Source organism: Protopterus annectens, chromosome 5.part0 (assembly GCF_019279795.1).
Source record: "Protopterus annectens isolate FY-2018-M chromosome 5.part0, PAN1.0, whole genome shotgun sequence".
NCBI classification, from domain to species: Eukaryota; Metazoa; Chordata; order Ceratodontiformes; family Protopteridae; genus Protopterus; species Protopterus annectens.
In genome coordinates, this window is record NC_056735.1 from 236,408,154 (window position 1) to 236,427,904 (window position 19,751).

A 19,751-nucleotide genomic window follows, 5' to 3' on the forward strand; every position below is an offset into this window, starting at 1 on the left:
ATGAGAGGTGGATGTAGCTTGTTGCCCTGTATTCACTTATTCACTTCCAGTGACATGAATTTTCTCTCTCTCTCACCTGCCCATTACCCCATTGACTGGAAAATAGAGACAACAGGGACACTTGCTGTTTTTGTAAAAAATCATGTCCTTTTATGGGCTAAGTTTATTAGAACTGTTTCTTGACAAACACATAAACACACACACACACATATAATATCACACTTAAGGCCAGTTCAGAGTATCCAAACAACTGATTGCATGTATTTGAAAACAGAAGCACCCAGAGAAAGTTCACACAAACATGACATGCAGGCTGCACACGGAAGGCACCCCAGCTGAGAATTGAACTGGATAACCTGTTGCTATGAAACAACAGTGGTACTCTCTGCACCACTGTGCCACCCTAATGACTTGAACTGATTTGGCAGTATGCCATTTCAGAAAGTTAATTCAGAGATGCTGATTTTTAGCAAAAAAAAACACCTGTTTACATGTTATGTAAATAAATATTTCTGTATGCTTTCAGAGTATGTATCACATAGAAATATGTTCTATAAGGTGTAGGTAATTAATTTTAAGTCAACATTATTCTGAAGCCTCCACAATTCTTTAACTTGCTGAAAAATACTCTTAATTTCTCTGCATATTTCGCCTATGAACTTTGAACTATTTAGAAGTGCCTACTGCATTGGGACTAAATGGTTTGGTTATGACTCTTTAATTCTGAAGGAGAGCAGGACACAGATGCAACAAACACCAGATCAGATTAATTACTATTGCCAAATATTGCAAATGATCAGCTGAAGTATATAGGTGAAATCTTCTCTCTTTCAATGTGTAGTGACCTCACAGTGGATTATTTTACGTTTAGATGTATAATAAGCATGAGAGCTTTGCCCTGCCCAAAAAAAAACAGACTTAAGAAGTACTTTTATAAGGTATATGAGTATCAATTCAAGCTGGCTGTTTTGTTTTGAAACAGTTTGTTTTTAGATATGCACATTGCAAAACTGCCCTACACCTGTTTTGAAGTAAATTAATCTCATGTTAGTAAACTACATGATAGCTTTAGTTTTGGTGTCTATAAAAGTAAACAAGACTGAGGACTTCTTTTCATCGTTATTGTTGTTCATTTTGGAAGAAGGTGCAGCTCTTTATATATATATATATATATATATATATATATATATATATATATATATATATATATATATATATATATATATATATACCGTATTTCTTTCTAAATTAGACCTAACCAGAGAGTAAGGCCTACATGGTTTTTCCAGGGTGTTCGTGATATAAGACCTACACCAAAAATAAGCCCCAGTTCCGACCCCAGTTCCGATTTGTACTGTAACCTAATCATCACTCACACTTGACAGTTAAGATCCTTGGCCCATAAACCCACGCAGGTGAACTTTGATTTGTCAAAGTACAGACAATGCATGGGAAGCACACACTCATGGTAATGAGCACCTGTGGTAGTGTCTTCTCTTCATAACCGATGCCATTTTGTGTTGCCACTCCAGTCGTGTAAGTCTTCAATTAACGCCCCCCCCCAGACAAGATGAGTGCAAAAAGAAAGAGCTATTCCATCAAGTACAAGGAAGGAATCGTGAAGGACTCCCGTGGAAAGAACCTGATGGCTTTCTGTAAAGAGAAGAAGTTAGATCTCTGAATGGTCCGAAAATGGCAAGCAGCATACGTTAACTTCAGTCAACAGGCCGATGAGGGAAAAGCTAAGAAGTGTAATTGTGGATCAGGTCAGCAACCATTATTTCCTGAGCTTGAAGATATCATCTCTGAGTGGATTGCTAACAGGAGAGGAAAGGCTTTGGTTGTGCGCAGGGCTGATATTCAAGCATTTGCCTTTGCAATAACACCACAGTTAGAAATATCCTCAGAAGAATTCAAAGCATCACAACATTGGCTGGATGGCTTCCTTCAGCGATATGAACTGTCTCTAAGAAGATCAATAACACTGTTCAAGCTGGAAGATACTGAAGTTATTAAACGTGCACTTGTGTTCAAATCCTTTGTTGATGGCAATGACTTTTCTAAATACCATCTCTCCAACATGATTGCTATGGATGAAACTGCAGTGTTTATTGGCCAAGGATCTCAAACAACAATTAATCAGAGGGGTGCCTCATCAATCTCCTTTCCCTCCACTGGTTATGAGAGTGTACGTGTTACCAGTATTTTGACAATTCACCTAGATGGAAAAAAAAAACACCTCTAATCATTAGTAAGGGCAAGAAAGATAAGAATGAACATGTTTCAGGCATTAACATTCTTGAAACCGAAAACGCCTGGTGCACCCAAGCAGTTTTAAGAAAGTGGGTTGGTGTAATGCTACCACTTGTTTTGCAAGGTGGTGAAAAAGGTCTGCTAGTCTGGGATTCAGCCAGCACTCACCGCACTAAAGAAACGAAGAAATTCCTAGCACGGAGAATAGATCAAATGATGATTCCCACAGGAATGACTGCCTATCTCCAGACTATTTATATTGCAATAAAAAAGCCATTCAAGCACCATTTGCGCATGGAACTCAATGACTACATTGAAAATAGAATGGAGAGAAATCAGCATGGAAACTTCTGGATGCCTAGCCTGCAAGAGGTCGTGACTTGGGTGAACAATTCATGGGATAAAATCACTGACAGCTGTGTTGCCAGTGCACTACAAGCAGGCTACTTGTACAAGCAGTGCTCATTTAAGGAGAGCTCAGTTGCTAGGCATGACAGACTGGGGCTAATGGTGCCACAGGAAATGGAGTCGCAAGAAATTCAGGCCAAAATTTGGGGGTTGGACACTTATGACAATGTCCCAGAAAAAGATGACATGACTGTATTTGAATAACTGTCAAAGCCAAGGTGCAGATATTCTGGAGCTGAAATGTTTGTTGCACTGTTTATGTAGAATTCTCACACAACTGTCAACCCATTATTAGAACTGTTGTCCAATAATAGAAAAGTACAAATAAATGTCAATTTGTCTACATGAATAAATGTTGATTTTTGTACATGAATAACTGACTAAAGGTAGATTGTTGTACGGTGCGGGTAAATAAGGCATCCCCTGATAATAAGCCCTATTGCGCATTTCGCCGGAAGAAAGAATATAAGACCCGGTCTTATTTTCTGGGAAATACGGTGTATATATATATACATATATATATATATATATATATATATATATATATATATATATATATATATATATATATATATGTCTATACCTATATATATATATATATATATATATATATATATATATATATATATATATATATATATATATATATATATATATATATATATAAATATATATATATATATATATATATATATATATATATATATATATACATGGCTTCTTATCAAAATGTTGGCACTTGCAATGCTGAGTGTTGAAAAGCCAAATAAAAATATCAAAAAACCCAGAAAAGAATGACCACCCAGATTCAGTAAACTTCCATGCAGGAATAGCTTATTCCTGCACGGAAGGGACCGTTCCCATGCAGCATGGCAGCGCGCCATGCATATTCATGAAGGCGTGCTGCTATGATGTAAAACAGACACAGTTCTGTGTACGAGTGCAAGTGGTGTGTCTGAGAGCAGTGCTCCCACAATACACATGCCCCCTGCACACCAGGATTGCCGTACAGCAATTTAAATAGAGCGATAACACTCGTAACATCCCCAACCTGTCAGGGTAAGAAATCTGGACAAACTCATAAGGGACAATCATCCCTAAAAAGCTGGAAAGCTGATAGAATAACAGGTTTAGCAGTAGCATGAATTTTTGGCAAAGTATGAAGCATAAAACGTGCACCTCTCAACGCATCAGAGTAAGGAATTTGGACAAAGCCATGGGGACAATCATCCGTACAAAGCCAGAAAGTTCACAGAATAACAGGTTTAGCATTAGCATGACTTTTCAGCAGGGTATGAAGTACACATCACACACCTCCCAACCAGTCAGAGTAAGAAATCTGGACAAAGCCATAAGGGACAATTGTCCCTACAAAGCCATAAAGGTGATAGAATAACAGGTTTAGCATTAGCATGGATATTCTGAAGAGTACAAAGTAAAAAACACAGCAAATACATTTTTTTCACATATGCAATAAAGTTTAAGTGTAGCTGCTTGGGTGTGCCCATTGTTTAGCCCAGCTGAAATGGCGCGATAAGTTAAATAACAATAGACATCCAGCATAAGCATAAGTGCAATAGTGTAGCGGTTAGTGTATGCTTTGTATGTAGTCATTCACGGGTTGAGCCTCATCAAAGCCATATCCATGTTGTATGTGTAAACATTGCAATTTTAATTTATTTGTATATTTATGTAGGAAGTAACTTATATTTCTCAACCAGAGTAGTGTATTAGGCCCAGATGTGAGGTGTCAGTGTAATAAAGTAGTGAAACCCCCATATAAACACAAGTGCCCCATCCAGTATAGTCTCACAAGAATAAATGTAATTACAGCACACTGGGGGATGTCAGGGAAGGTAAATGAATCTATATTATGTAATGAATGTGAATCAATCCCATACAGGTGGTAGTCCAATAAAATAAAACATAAGCAATGGTAAGCATTGCACAGCTATGCTGACCAGTGTAAGCATTATGTACATATGAATACTAAGCAATGAGTAGCCCAATTAAGTGGATTTGCCATTACTTAACAATGCTCAACCTGCCCCTTTAAGCACTGCCAACCATAGATAAGCAGGTTTGCCCGTAGCTTAGCTTAGCTCAGCATTTTCAAAACCATCCAATCATGGCAAAGAGCTGGAAATCGGCCGTATTTAAACCTCGCAGGTGGGAATACAGCTCATAACTGGTTGTAGCTCTCCACTGTAGGCAGTATGGCACGTGTTGGAGAGGGCATGCACTTTCAGGCGCAGTGCTGGGGCATACAGGAGTCCAAAGTAATGGTAGGACTCCTGGTAAAAAAAAAGATGTGAGACTGCTGCAGGACCAGTACAGGGCTCCTAATATAAAGCAGAAGCCTGGGAAAGTCTCACCTGTGATCTCACCAGTGCCACTCTTATCCCTTGGACAGATGAGTAGATCCGGCACCACTATGCCGAATTGAAAGAGAGGAATAGGGAGCATTTGGAACAGTGGGTCCAAGAAGCAAGAGAGAGTGGAGATGTCCCAGCAGTGTGTAAGTATTCATATCAATAACTGTTTACCAAAGTCCAGCCTGTGCATGTGATGTATAGGTATGCCTAAATTTATTTCTATTTTCATTACAGCTCCAGCTGAGCAGGCTGTGAACCAGGAAGCCCATACCAGTAGGTTGCAAAGGCTGTGTCACGAGGCTGGTGAATAACAATCCTGCTTGCAGTAGTTATACCAAATAAATATAAAGGAGTAAAATGTCACCTGGCAATATAAAAAAATGTGCATGATTTGTACTAAATAAGACAGGCAATATGGCAGTAATAGTCCCTTATAGGTCATATTTAAATAGAAGTATAACTGCCTGGCAATGATGTTCTAAATACTGGACTGGTTGAGTTTACTCTGGTATTGTATGGCATGAAATGTTACATTCACCAAGATCTGATATTTGAATCGTAATGTTGTGTTAACCACTGTTTCCAACATTGTGCTACATAAAATATGTCTAGAATGTCTGTATACGAATGTTGTAATTACAAGGTCAGATTGTGCAACCAAGAGAGACTTAGACAGAAAACATGAAAAAAGAGACAGCAGTTTCTCAATAGCTCACTCTGATGATATACAAATTGTTGTAGTTTCAGCAGACACAGCCATGGTTTGAATCTTGGGAGTGGTAGTAAGCTGCATGCATAATTTCAACTAGGATTTTGTGACCATGTGTAGAAACAGTCAAGTAGTGTTAACAAACATTTTCCCCACAGGTGTTCCAGGTAAGAGAATGGTAACTGCCTGGCAATAAATGTCTAAATCATGGAATGGTTGTGTTTACTCTGGCATTGTATGGCTTGACATGTTGCATTCACCAAGATCTGATATCTGAATAGTAATGTTGTGTTAACCACTGCTTCTCACACTGTGCTACATAAAAATATGTCTAGGAATGTCTGTATAAGAATGTTGTAATTACAAGGTGAGATTGCACAACCAAGAGAGACTTAGAAAGAAAACATTAAAATAACCAACAGTAGTTTTTTAATAGCTCACTCTGATGAAAAACATATTGTTGTATTTTTAGCAGACACAGCCATGGTTTGAAGCCCGGGAGTGGTAGTACGCTCTATGCATAATTTTAACAAGGATTTTGGGAATATGTGTAGAAGCAGTCAGGTAGTGTTAACAAACATTCCCCCACAGGTCTTCCAGGTAAGAGAAGTAGAAAGTAGCTATATGACAGTTGACTTATACACTGTGCACAAATATATCACTGCTCAAACCAAGGGCATAGGGTATTGTAATTATACCTGTAGAGTAATGATTAGAGCAATGATCATTAAAGTTGTGAGTACTGCAAGGATATACAAGTTGTTAATTGACATCTCTCTCCCCCCACCATATCTGTAACAATAATCTAAACACAAAAATCAATGGGTATGTTTTACACCAAACCTACTGTTGGGACATATGTCCTGTTGTTTAACAAATATTGAAATGTGTTTATATCAATGTTTCATGTTGAAATACTATCATTGGTGGCCTGTTGCTATTAATGTAACCTGCATGCCATTGTAATGGCCACTGTGGTTTCATATATGCACGTGCTCTGTTTGCTATGCAACTGTTCCTAATCTGTTGTTTTTGGTTAATGGGAATATCGATGCATGCTGTTATAACTAATCCTGGATTGTGTTGATTATTACTAACTCACATATGTTCTAAAACTGCAACACCATAGCACGTTTGGGAAGGCCGGTCCCAGGAGATTCACCTCTCCCACCTCATCTGGCCATGGCACCAGGCCCTAGCATGTCTGGGACCCACTCTGGGACCTCCTCATCTGCTGGTCCTGCATGACCTTCGGGTGGAACCACATCAGGGAATGGGGCTCGTCCCCCCTGGGAACGGGCACGGACAGGATACAGTCACCTGAAGCCAGGTCCGGGGATTGGTGCGTAACGAGCTCCGAAATGAGTTTGGAGATCTGCTATGCCAGCTTGAGGGCTGCATGGCACAATTAGAGGGGTAGCCTGCCCCTCCTTCTCAGCCCCCAGCAGAGCCATCTTCGGGGCCGTGAAGGTGCAGTAGTGACTGCCCTTGGGTGAGGACCTCAGTCTCAGTGTTTCCATTTGAGGTGCTCATGGGCTTCCAATGGGATTAAGCCTGTTTGCCTGATGCTAAGTAATGCCTATACAGATTAAGCCCTTTTAACACTAACTGTCTGTAAGCATATTTAACCAGAAGTTAGCATTGCCACAGACCAGTTTCATCCACTGCCGTCATCAGTGTAGTAGGGCTAGAAGTGCATTATTTAAGCACAAACTTACTCATAAGGGGGCCCATTTTGTGTTTCTTGGTATAGATAAAGTTGACTCAAGAGTTAATAATGATAACATAAAACACAAGATATTAACCAGTAAGGAGCATCGATGGATCATTAATTAGGGGCCCTTCATAAACTGGACCATTGGTGAACATTTCTGGCTTTTCTGGTTTTTCTAGTTTGTTAAAAATTGATATGTAATCTAACAAATCATAATGTCCAATTGTTATAAGGCTGAGTACTAATGCTTGTGATATAAAAGTGATAAACATGCACTGTGTCTTTAAGGGTAGCACTATTTATGCGAAGGTATGCATTGTGGGTTACTACATTGATGATACCAGTGGGCGAAACCGGTCTGTGGCTTGGACTGTGGAGTTGAATAAACATGGAGGAATAAGTATTTTGTGATTTCCGAAATTTATTTGCATTTTGCTACGTTTTATTGGATTACAGTGCTGTAGTATGTTTGGGGGACTGTGTTATTGGCTCCGAGCATGTTAAGAGCTGCAACATGCACCAGCAGTTTGGGACAGTATATATATATATATATATATATATATATATATATATATATATATATGTATACACACATATATTTATATATATATATATATATATATATATATATATATATATATATATATATATATATATATATATATATATATATATGTATGTATATATATGTATATATACGGGTCCACTTTTAAATCCCGAAATACCAAAATCTCGTGTTTTGATATACCGAACCCAAAAAAAAAAGATTTTGGTATTTTGAAATTTAAAAGTGGATATAAAAAAATAAACACTGCTAAAATAATGTGTTTGCAGTGGGGCAAGTCCCCTTGCACCTCACACATGGAGGGCAAGCCCCACACACTCCCCTACTTAATTATACCAACTCCAAGATTGTGCTACAGTGAAGAGAGCCATTCTTTTCACTGCAGCATGATCTCGGAGTTGATATATTTAAGTAGGGGGTGTGGAGTGCAGGGTGGCTTGACCCCTGCAAACACATTATTTTAGTTAATGTTTTTTTCCCCCACTCTTAAATTTCGAGATACAAAAATCTCAGTCTTTTGAGGTTGGTATCTCAAAACTCAAAATTTTGGTATTTCAGGATTTAAAACTGGACTCATACACACACACACACACACACACACATATATATATATATATATATATATATATATATATATATAGATATATAGATATATATATATATATATATATATATATATATATGTATATATATATTTACACATATATATATATATATATATATATATATATATATATAGATCCATATATATATATATATATATATATATATATATATATATATATATATATATATATATATATATATATATATATATATATATATATATATACATATATATATATATATATATATATATATATATATATATATATATACATATATATATGTGTGTGTGCAGGTATGTAGTGCACTCAGACATTGGATCTAAACTCTGAACTTCTTACTGCAACAAATTTGACCAAAGGCTGTGTAAATGGGGTAAAAGGGCCCAAACTAGGAACCTCCTGTAATTATTGCCCTTATCCCTTCCTCCACAGCAGAACTCTTCTGCCTTGCAACAAAATAATAAGGCCTGCCAATTGCTGGACCCACGGCCTTGTAAACTATGATCAAAGCAATGTACCATTACACCATCTGATCCCTACAAAATAGTTATGACATTCCAAACATATCATTTAGTACAGTCATCCAACAGCAGGGAAAGAAGTCTGTAGAAGTAGTCAGGTAGTCTATATATACATGTATATATGCATGAAGTCATATATGTCGACAGATATATACACATGAAAAAACTTGAGGAAGAAACAAACCAACTGTCACTACAATAGATCCTGATCCAAGCAAGCCCAAAATGCAGATAAAAGTCCTTAACGCAGGTTTATTATAAAAAATAACAAGCGTTTTCGCCACTCTTAATAGAGAAGCTTCATCAGAGAAGTACAAAAAGGGCGCCAAAACCTTTTTGAACTTTAAAACAGTTAATGCTATACATCACTTCCTTCCAATACAGCAAGCAGTTCTCTTAAAAGGGCGATAACAAGTGAAGAATACAAAATTAATGATTGATTAATGAGTCAATCAAACATAACAAAATTTATATAGATAGAAAAAACAAATATCAGATGTATTAAACAAACTATAAAAGCAATAAGGAGTTAGTTAACAAATATTTAAACATTGTTTTAAACATTATTTATAAAATAACACTTCAGTCGACCTGTATAATCAGCAAGCTAATAGCTTGGTGAAAGAGGTCGGAAATTAAAAGTTTTTAAAATTAAAAGTTTTTTTATTGGAAATTTTTATTTTTGATAATGGGGCTACAACAACACTAATGGAGGACAACTCCCAACAAGGGGAAGGTTAAAATCTACACTAAACAATCCTCATATATACATCATCTCAGAAAAGCCTTGAGTTTTAGAACAGGTGCCATGTTGCAATTTTCGTTTAAACCCGGGTTATTGAAGGCATCAAGTTTCAACTGCCATTCCAGTGCACAGTTTTCAAGAAACAGTGAAACAGGACCGCCTCTAATGGTTACTGGAACATGGTCAATACCCATAAATGTGAAACTATGCCCTGGGTTACATAAAACGTGCTTTGCTAATCGTTTCAGTTTTCCTTTTTAATAAGCGTAACAATGTTGGTAAACTTCGCTCCTTAAATTTCCTGTTGGTTTTCCGACATAAACGCAGGCAGCAAACACAAAATGCGATGTACACTATGGACTTTGTCTCACAGTTGATTTTAAATTGGATTTGAAATTTTCTCTCCCTAATACAAAAAGTAGAACCAGCCCGGATAACATTACACCAATTGCACATTCCACAGGGTAGAGACCCTTTGAATCTATTGCAGGAATGAAGATTAGAATAAGAGTTCCTCTGTAATAATTCCTTTATATTCATTCCCCTTTTATATACAACTAGGGGTCTAGTACCCAATTTTTCTAGTAAAAGTGGATTACTTTCAATAAAAAAAACAGTTTTTCTGTATAATTCGCAGGATCTGGTTAGAATTACTGTTAAAAGTAGTTATAAAACTCAAAGAAGGAATGTTCAAAATTTTTGCAGCACTTGACTCAACTGTTCTACATGGGCTGCACATCTCCTCTACGTTGACATTAAGAGCCTGACCAGTTTGTAAAACTGGTTTCTCAAAGTTGAGTAGAGGTTTGAAAAAACCATTAGTTTTGTTAAGCTTAACCTCACAAAGTAGGTCTTCTATCATAGCCTGAGGGTAACCTCTATTGATAAAAAGTTGTTTTAAAAAATTACATTCAGAAATAAATTCAGAAAACTTACTACACATCCTTACTGCCCTCACCAATTGGCCCTTGACAATAGCTCTTTTTTGTTTGTGAGGGTGGGAACTTGAGTAGTGTAAAAAGGAGTTGCAGTAAGTGGCTTTCCTGAAAATGCAAGATTGAAAGCTGGAAGTAATTTGGTCTTTAGTTAATTTCATGTCCAAGTAATCAATACTTTCCTTAGAAAAATTGTGTGTAAATTTAAGGAAAGAGGTGGAAGTGTTTAAAAATTCAACTAATGACTCCGCTAGTGTGGCCTCTCCTTCAAAGAGGATGAAAACATCATCCAAAAATCGAGTGTATTAATGGATGTGTTTCATCCAAACTGGGTTGTTAAAAAGATAATTTTTCTCCCAGTATGCCATAAACTGATTGGCAACACTAGCACCACAGGGTGATCCCATTGCCACCCCTTGGGTTTGCAAATAGATAGATCCGTCAAAGGTGAAGAAATTAGATGTGAGCACTATATCCAATAGTTCAGTGACGTTGTCGATCTCACCTTTCGGTGCTTTAAATTCATTGAGTAACAAACTGATCCATTCAACCGCTTCTTGATGCGGAATTGAGGTGTACAAGTCAACAACGTCAATGGTGAGGAAGTTGTAGGAGTTATTAAAAGGAATGTTGTTGATATTAGTCAAAAAAGACCAAGAATCTTTACAAATGCTAGGTACCAATTTAATGTATTTTGAGAGCATGAAATCAATATATTTAGAACATGGATAGGTCATAGAACATCTTCCATCTATTAACGCTCTCATAGGGGGGTCACTACTGTTCTTGTGGACCTTTGGTATCCCAAACATTACCGGTACTTTTGGTGAAACAATATCAATATATTTGTATGTGTCCACATCAATTCTTCCTAAGAGATAGATGTCCCTATAATAACCTCTAAGTCTATTTGCACAGCTATTCATCTCACTTAATGATGCGATTCTATAAGCTTGAGAGTCAAGAACTACTAACATTCTTTGAGTATACTGTTCATTTTCAAAAATAACTAACTCACTCCCCTTATCCGGTTTAATAATTCTCACGGGAGAGGCACAAAATTATTTAGTGCTTCAAATTGAACTTTAGTAATGTTAAAAGTATTTTTTGTGCCCCTACATAGAGAATCCAAATGCCGGACATCAAGTTCACAAATGCTCTCAAACATTCTTAAACCAAAATGTAATGGGGGGTTAAAAGTACTTGATAGAGTTAGAGAATTAGTTTGAACATTCACTTCATTATTAAAAAGGAGCCTCAGGTTCAGTTTTCTGACAAAACATTTTAGCGTTTGGATTACATTGAAAGGCGTCCGGTACTTGGTTCAACGTCTTTACTAACTCCTTCAGTAAGCGTAAGGGGAGCTGAACATACAGGAAACACTGAACAGTGTTCCTTGCCGGCGGCACAGCCCGTGCGTACAGTACCCACTTCGGATAATCAAGCAGTCTCAATAGCGACTCCACAGAATGGACCTTCTGTTTCTAACAACAGGGACCTGCACTTATTGGTGTTTCTTCCTTGGCTGACTGGATCGACGATACTGGTGACCTTTTCGTATTTCTTAAGCCTTTACAGAAGAATCTGCTGGTGCCGACAACTGAGCCTTTACTTCAACAGGAGGACATTCTAAGCAAGTTGAAGCTATTTGATAACAAGGTATTAAAACTAAGAAAATTACAGTTGGAAGTGGCGTACTTTAGACAATGCCTCAATGAGGACATTGTACCTAAGGGTCTTAGGAATGGGTTTGTTCCATCTAACTTAATCCCGGACTCTGACTTTTTGACTGATTTGGTTGTGCTATTTCAAAAACAAGGTGCACAACTTCTGGAACTCATCATTAAATATTATGTTTTAAACATTGAAAAACTGACGAATGAGGTTAACTCATTGGACAATGACATTAAACTGCATATTGATTTTTATAAATTTAAATTTGATTATAACCGCATCTTTTCAAGTGTAGATGCTTTTATGAGTGAGATTAAAACTAATAAATCTAAAAAACTTTTTAGGGATAGATGCACATATCAAGAGAATAGGGCTTATCCTAAACTGTCTAAAGTTAATATTGTAAATGTACAGGATGATTTTGTTACTGACACAGTTGATACTAACAGTGACTGTGTTACATCGGAGAATGCTAGTTCGACTGTTAGAGCTGAACAGCAGGAAGGGGGTCCTAGACGTAGTAATAGGAACCGTAAAAAGGTTGATGGTTCTGACAGTCATACTAGTAGTTCTAAAAATCCTGTTGACCCTATTCGTAATACTAGTGACAACTCAAGTTTTTTAGGGAACTACAACAACAAATACAACAAGGGCAGGAACAGGAATTGGAACAGATAGGTTGTCTTATTAACAATGAGGTAAACAGTCAATTGCCCAACATTTTGTTCAACAATAGAGGTGATTTCAAGGTTTACAACTTTTCCTCACTGTCTTTGGAACCTGAACTTATTGAACTACTTGCATTAGGGAACACATTTGTGCCCTCTAAAAATTTTGACGTAGCGAAATTGTTGATTGACCTAAAATGTTTTGTCAGAAAACTGAACCTGAGGCTCCTTTTTAATAATGAAGTGAATGTTCAAACTAATTCTCTAACTCTATCGAGTACTTTTAACCCCCCGTTACATTTTGGTTTAAGAATGTTTGAGAGCATTTGTGAACTTGATGTCCGGCATTTGGATTCTCTATGTAGGGGCACAAAAAATACTTTTAACATTACTAAAGTTCAATTTGAAGCACTAAATAATTTATGTGCCTCTCCCGTGAGAATTATTAAACCGGATAAAGGGGGTGGGTTAGTTATTTTTGAAAACGAACAGTATACTCAAAGAATGTTAGTAGTTCTTGACTCTCAAGCTTATAGAATAGCATCATTAAGTGAGATGAATAGCTGTGCAAATAGACTTAGAGGTTATTATAGGGAAATCTATCTCTTAGGAAGAATTGATGTGGACACATACAAGTATATTGATATTGTTTCACCAAAAGTACCGGTAATGTTTGGGATACCAAAGGTCCACAAGAACAGTAGTGAACCCCCTATGAGAGCGTTAATAGATGGAAGATCTTCTATGACCTATCCATGTTCTAAATATATTGATTTCATGCTCTCAAAATACATTAAATTGGTACCTAGCATTTGTAAAGATTCTTGGTCTTTTTTGACCAATATCAACAACATTCCTTTTAATAACTCCTACAACTTCCTCACCATTGACGTTGTTGACTTGTACACCTCAATTCCGCATCAAGAAGCGGTTGAATGGATCAGTTTGTTACTCAATGAATTTAAAGCACCGAAAGGTGAGATCGACAACGTCACTGAACTATTGGATATAGTGCTCACATCTAATTTCTTCACCTTTAACGGATCTATCTATTTGCAAACCCAAGGGGTGGCAATGGGATCACCCTGTGGTGCTAGTGTTGCCAATCTGTTTATGGCATACTGGGAGAAAAATTATCTTTTTAACAACCCAGTTTGGATGAAACACATCCATTATTACACTCGATTTTTGGATGATGTTTTCATCCTCTTTGAAGGAGAGGTCGACTAGCGGAGTCATTAGTTGAATTTTTAAACACTTCCACCTCTTTCCTTAAATTTACACACAATTTTTCTAAGGAAAGTATTGATTACTTGGACGTGAAATTAACTAAAGACCAAATTACTTCCAGCTTTCAATCTTGCATTTTCAGGAAAGCCACTTACTGCAACTCCTTTTTACACTACTCAAGTTCCCACCCTCACAAACAAAAAAGAGCTATTGTCAAGGGCCAATTGGTGAGAGCAGTAAGGATGTGTAGTAAGTTTTCTGAATTTATTTCTGAATGTAATTTTTTAAAAGAACTTTTTATCAATAGAGGTTACCCTCAGGCTATGATAGAAGACCTACTTTGTGAGGTTAAGCTTAAGAGAACTAATGTTTTTTTCAAACCTCTACTCAACTTTGAGAAACCAGTTTTACAAACTGGTCAGGCTCTTAATGTCAATGTAGAGGAGATGTGCAGCCCATGTAGAACAGGTGAGTCAAGTGCTGCAAACATTTTGAACATTCCTTCTTTGAGTTTTATAACTACTTTTAACAGTAATTCTAACCAGATCCTGCGAATTATACAGAAAAACTGTTTTTTTATTGAAAGTAATCCACTTTTACTAGAAAAATTGGGTACTAGACCCCTAGTTGTATATAAAAGGGGAATGAATATAAAGGAATTATTACAGAGGAACTCTTATTCTAATCTTCATTCCTACAATAGATTCAAAGGGTCTCTACCCTGTGGAATGTGCAATTGGTGTAATGTTATCCGGGCTGGTTCTACTTTTTGTATTAGGGAGAGAAAATTTCAAATCCAATTTAAAATCAACTGTGAGACAAAGTCCATAGTGCACATTGCATTTTGTGTTTGCTGCCCTGCATTTTATGTCGGAAAAACCGACAGGAAATTTAAGGAGCAAGTTTACCAACATTGTTATGCTATTAAAAAAGGAAAAACTGAAAACGCATTAGCAAAGCACGTTTTATGTAACCCAGGGCATAGTTTCACATTTATGGGTATTGACCATGTTCCAGTAACCATTAGAGGTGGTCCTGTTTCACTGTTTCTTGAAAACCGTGAACTGGAATGGCAGTTGAAACTTGATGCCTTCAATAACCTGGGTTTAAACGAAAATTGCAACATTGCACCTGTTCTAAAACTCAAGGCTTTTCTGAGATGATGTATATATGGGGATTGTTTAGTGCAGATTTTAACCTTCCCCTTGTTGGGAGTTGTCCTCCATTAGTGTTGTTGTAGCCCCATTATCAAAAATAAAAATTTCCAATAAAAAAACTTTTAATTTTAAAAACTTTTAATTTCCGACCTCTTTCACCAAGCTATTAGCTTGCTGATTATACAGGTCGACTGACGTGTTATTTTATAAATAATGTTTAAAACAATGTTTAAATATTTGTTAACTAACTCCTTATTGCTTTTATAGTTTGTTTAATACATCTGATATTTGTTTTTTCTATCTATATAAATTTTGTTAGGTTTGATTGACTCATTAATCAATCATTAATTTTGTATTCTTCACTTGTTATCACCCTTTTAAGAGAACTGCTTGCTGTATTGGAAGGAAGTGATGTATAGCATTAACTGTTTTAAAGTTCAAATAGGTTTCGGCGCCCTTTTTGTACTTCTCTGATGAAGCTTCTCTATTAAGAGTGGCGAAAACGCTTGTTATTTTTTATAATAAACCTGCGTTAAGGACTTTTATCTGCATTTTGGGCTTGCTTGGATCAGGATCTATTGTAGTGACAGTAGATATATACACATGATAGATATATATGTATATATATATATATATATATATATATATGGTTCTACCTGACTTCGTCGACAGCGCAGAAGACCGACAGCGAATTGAGCTCCAGAAGATCGAAAACGAAGAAGACCGACGCGAATCGCGGGTTGCAGAACATCGACAATGCAGAAGACCGACACGACGGATGACAACACCAACGCCGAGGATGCCGACATGGGGAAAGGCTGTGTGAGTATCTTGGTAGTGACGGACGCTCGGTGCGAGGCAGGTAAGTGTGGAGATTGACGGTCTGTGGGGATAGGGGTGGGTTAAGTGAGTTAGGGTTAGGGGCGATAGGGGTGGGTTAAGTGAGTTAGGGTTAGGGAGCGATAGGGGTGGGTTAAGTGAGTTAGGGTTAGGAGCGATAGGGTGGGTTAAGTGAGTTAGGGTTAGGCGATAGGGTGGGTTAAGTGAGTTAGGTTAGGAGCGGTAGGGGCGGGTTAAGTGAGTTAGGTTAGGGAGCGGGTAGGTAAGTGCGATAGTGACGGACCTTAGGGTTAGGGTAAGGTTTAGTGTGGGCTTGTAAGGATTTTGGTGTGCTTGTGTTGTGTGTGTGGTTTGTGGAATGGGGATGTGTTTTGTTTTTAATAATTGTTATTGTGGTGTGTGCAGTGTATGGGGTTTCGTGTTTGTGTACCGTCGGTTATTTCGTTGTCGGTTATGTGTGGTTTCGTGTTTATGGACTGTCGAATATGTGGTGTCGGTGATGTGGTTGTCGGTGTTGTGTGGTTTCGACTATGTCAGGTAGAACCATATATATATATATATATATATTTGTTGTTGTTGTTGTATCTTTCGACTTTTCCTGGTTAGGGGTCGCCACAGCGGAACTCCGGTCCGCTAATAATTGGCAGTAGATTTTTATGTACCGAGTTGCCAGCCCTGACGCACAACCTTCAACGAAGGTACGCCCATTCACGCATGTCTCCACACAGAAGACGCTTTAGCTGAATATCGAACAGGACGTCTTACTGTGAGGCGACAACGCTACCACAGCACCACCACCGCAGTTGATATATATATATATATATATATAGGGAGAGAGAGAGAGAGATACATCCACATTCATATCCACATGTATGCAAACATATATAACATATATATAGAAAGGTTAATAAATACACACACACACACACACACACACACACACACACACACACACACACACACAGACATATATATATATATATATATATATATATATATATATATATATATATTATATATATAAATATATATATATATACATATATATATATATATATATATATATATATATATATATATATATATATATATATATATATATATATATATATATATATATATATATATATATATATATATAAACATATATAAATATCTATAAATATATATATATATATATATATATATATATATATATATATATATATATATATATATATATATATATATTTATGTATACATAAAGATACAGAAATATATGACAGCTACAAATACATGCAATCAGAGGGTCATGCTGCTGCACACTGGAATTCTAAATCTGGAAACTCACTCACTGGAAGTATTCCTTAAAATGCAGAACAATGACATCTGTGCTGTAACAGAGACCTGGTTAAAGGCAGCAGGAAGCACCCCTGCACTGCCAGCCTATAATTAATTCCACAACTTTTGGCTGCAGATCCTGGACTGAAGCTCCAAAGGTGGTGGTATTTTCATATTCATAAAGGATGCACACACCTCCAGAGTGGTAGACTAACATTATGCATTACAGATCCTGCAGGCATAGTGGACATTGGGTAAGACAGTGGTTCAGGTTGTTGCCTGCGACAGGGCCCCATACATGTCCCAAGAATCACACTCCATGTCCATAAATACCCTGGTGAATATTAGCATCCAACCTAACACTGTCATACTGGTTGACTTCAAGTACCCCACCATTAAGTGGGAAAGCTACTCATGTACCGATGCACATGCCCATCACATCAACTTGGTCCTTCCTAACATGGGCGACTGTTGCTCTACACCAATAGTCAGCAGCTCACTTATTATATCTGAACATAAAGCAATCACCTTTGGAAACCCACAGCCGTCATACCCCCACTGCACTGGTAACTACCATGAAAAGCCTTTCCAATGCTAACTATGGCCTCATAAAATTAGAGGTGGCTAACCCCACAGTAGCCATGCAAAGGGAGACTAGTTGCATGACAGCTGAATAAAACAACAATGCACTATGAACATGTACACGAATGCATGGATACCGCCTTACCGAAGACCACCAAGACCCTCACCTCCAAAAAAAGGAAGCTGATCTGGTGGTCCCCTGCCATAAAGAAACTGTACAACAGTAGGCGGAAACCGATATGGAATAAGGTGAAGTCCGAAGACAGGAAATAAACCCTTATCAGTCTCAATGAATAGTTGAGATCCCTCATGAACTACTACAAAGTTAGCTGTGAGATGAGACTTGGAGCACATAGTAAAGACAACCACAAGGCCTTATACAGTTATGTAAAGAATCTCCATAGCAATATCAAGAATTGTTCTGAGTTACTAGACAATGGTACCTCCCAGACTGAGCCAACAAATAATGCCAATATACTGGCTGGAATCTTGAGTGCAAACATTACCCCTCACCCCCATAGGACCAATCACAATACCAGTACATCACCAGGCACCCAGTATTACTGCAGCACAGGTTACAACACCACTCTCCAAGACCAAGAATACAGCTTCTATAGGACCTGAGAACATTCCTGGCTGTGTTCTACATTAACTACAGAGTGACCTGGCACCTTACCTGCACGCCCTGCTCAAGCATAGCCTCACCTCAGGCTTTGTCCCTACTGAAGTGTGCACTGCTACAGTCACCCCTTTCCACAAATGAGTTGTTAACTACAGACTCTGGGAAATACCACCCCAACTGCCAGACAAGCCTGTTATGTGAAGCTATGGAATGCATCATCATGCACCTAATAAACAGGGATATGGGAATCTGCAGACTCAGCATCCCACACAGTTTACCATTGTGAAGGGTAGGTCATACCTGCTCATTCATCCTGGTCAACCTCTTGCCGTCAGTCGCCTGAGCTGTGGATGAAGGCAAGGTGACACATACAGCCTACATTGATCTGGCCAAAGCCTTGGATAACATTCCCGACTCACTAAGCTCGGCATCAACCCCTATATCACTAGGTGGGTACAGAGGCACAAACACATGGTAGATTGGACATACTGCTGTCATACATTGAGACAATTGCAGATGTCACTGAGTTTGTTGTAGCATCCTTTATGAGGAATATGACGTTGATAATACCAATAGATGTGAGTATTTACTGACTGCATTCCCCAGAGTCCACAACTGATTTACCAAGAACATCAGCTGTCAGGTGAACACACAAAACATGACAGCCAGACATGTGGCTAGTCCGTGGACAGCGTGCCATTGGAGAGGTATGTCAGTGACATATCAATGTGAGTCGTGATGTCACACACTAAATGCATGTCCATACAAACCCTGTCAATCTATCAATCCACCATGTGTATAACAGCACTGATAACATAGAATCTG